This window comes from Gambusia affinis, linkage group LG12, assembly GCF_019740435.1.
Source record: "Gambusia affinis linkage group LG12, SWU_Gaff_1.0, whole genome shotgun sequence".
NCBI classification, from domain to species: Eukaryota; Metazoa; Chordata; class Actinopteri; order Cyprinodontiformes; family Poeciliidae; genus Gambusia; species Gambusia affinis.
The window spans coordinates 28057307-28059669 of NC_057879.1; the positions used below are offsets into that span (position 1 = coordinate 28057307).

Below are 2363 nucleotides of genomic sequence, written 5' to 3' on the forward strand. Positions count from 1 at the left end.
CAGCAGAGTTGTTTCCAGTGAGTTTGTCAAAATGAACAGTGCAGTGACGGTTAGTGTTAATGCTCCTGATATCTTTGGATCGTCCAAAGCTGGAATTACCACATCTGAAACTTGCTTTCCTGCTTTCATTAAGTCAGTCACAGTGATGATGTTCTGCCAGAGTAACAAAACTATTACAACAAGAGCAAAGAAGAGAGGTGGTCAATAACAGGCACATCCTGATTGTCAGTGTTGGTTCTCCTTCGGTGTCAATCTGCCTGTAGTCAGAAGAAAACAGAAACAATGATGAAACTGGAAAAACCTGTTACTTTTATGTCTAATCAAGATTCAAAATTCACCTACACAGCCAATGAGCTAATGAATTCAAAACATCAATCCTCCATGTTTATGGGCTTCCTGGGAAAAATGTGCTAAAGCTTTCAAACAAAGTAAAAACTTTAACAAAATGTAAATTTTCCTAATGTCTGATTTTGTTGCCACATAAATGTGTTAGGATTAAATCTTTCATTAGTCTTAATGGTTCAATATTAAATCATGCTATTATGATGAAACATAAATTTGTCTGAGAACTGCTTGGCCACATCTTACTGCAAAATACTATACAACATAAAATGTACTGTGACATTCAATCAGTTAGGATATGTGCTCTGATGAGGCTCATATGTTAGATTAAAATTTGAAAAAAGTCCCACAAAATCAGTAATTTTTAGGCTGGAACATTGCAACATCCTGGAAGAACTGAAAATCACAATGAAATCAAAGTCCTCTGAAATATATATTTGGTTTTTAGCTATTAATGTCAGTATGAAAGATATTTGGTCTCTTGAGTCTGTTGAGCTTATGATTATTCATAACAAACCTTGGTCTGTTGTTGGCAACAGTTTGCAGATCCAGATGATCTCAAAATGTTTGATTTGCAACAGTGACAGATTCCTGAAAAAACACAGAATCTATTTGCATATTGTTCTGCTGAAGGGAAACTTTCAGGTATTTCTAAATGAAATCAGGAAAACATGACTGATAAATGGATCATTAAATGCACCATGAAATGAACAATGTCTGAAACAGAAGTTAGAAATCTGAACACCAAAATGAAGTTTAAGATCAGAAGGAAGAGAAAAATAAGTCAGATAAAAATACAAAAAGTAAGATTTAGACTGGGATGTGAAACATTGCACTAAATCATCACTCTGCTAAAATCTGACTAATGTATTTAAAAATAATAAACCTTTGCATAGATTAAAATAAAATGATACAAACCTTTGTTGAATGTTCTCTGCTGTCTGTAGATCAGGTTCTGCAGAGTGTTGAGTTTTGCGAAACTGGATCAATTCACAAAAATATGGGAAAAGTAGTGACTGTGTGGGATTTGGTTTTAAAGAAACTATTAGCTACAGATCCTCTGATTCAGGACTGATGTCCTGCAGCTGCCAGATGTGTCCCTGGTCCAACACACCTGAAACATCTGGCTGAATTACTTCATCAGTATGTAACTGGGTTCTACAGATTCCTGCTTAGGGCCCAATCACAGATTCAGGTGTGCTGGCAGAGACGCATCGAAAAGCAGTTCTACATCAGGTTGATGAAAACAAATTCATCATTGCTCAAAGACTTACCTCCTGGTACTCTTCAGAGACGATGAGAGCCAGTTCTGTGAGCTTTCAAGCTCGCTTCTTTTTATGTACAAAGACTTGCAAACACACACCTACTTTTACTGAGAATGAAACAAAAACCATCATAAATATTCTGGCTCAAATTCAACAATACAGAAAATATTTGAACCCGTCCTTTCCTCAAGCAAGTGAAATGTTTGCATACTTCCTGGTAGCAACCAGAAAGCAGATTAACTTGTATAAAAACTCTGTAAAGTGTGGAATTTATCAGAGTTCAAGGTACATTTAGCCTTTGTCTCAATACAAGAAAATATCTTTTCCAACATGAACAACACATTAAAACCTTTGGAGGAATAACTACGAGGCTTATTTCAGAGATTTTATCTCATCAAGATCAAAATGTGATTGAGAAGAAGGTAAAAGTTGAGAGTGGGGATGTTGGGAGTTTGTGCATAATGTCTGTTTCATGCACATTATTCAAGTAGTAACAGTATCAATTTAAATGTAAAAAATATCAATGTCCTCAAATATCTTTAGTCATTCAATATTAGTTCAAGATAAATTAATAGTTTAAGATGACCAAATCACTCAAAACGATTCTGCTCTACATTTGAATGATTGAAAATTTGCTTGACGTTTGTGAAAACCCCTTATGAGTCAGAAAGAAAAGAAACAAAATAACTTTGCTTAGCAAAAGTAAAAGTTATCAATACAGGGAAGTAAAAACCAGGATAATAGAGAACATCGCCT

The 2363-nt window shown here is 34.9% G+C and overlaps 1 long non-coding RNA gene across 1 annotated transcript; it reads right to left on the reverse strand.

Moving 5' to 3' along the window:
- Positions 1 to 200: 200 nt before the first annotated feature.
- On the reverse strand, positions 201 to 1914 carry LOC122841792. The gene is made up of 4 exons (XR_006372444.1): positions 1617 to 1914; positions 1261 to 1322; positions 860 to 933; positions 201 to 257 (listed from the first exon to the last, which is right to left on the reverse strand). It is a non-coding gene; the product is annotated as an uncharacterized LOC122841792 (long non-coding RNA).
- Between the last annotated feature and the right edge of the window lie 449 nt (positions 1915 to 2363).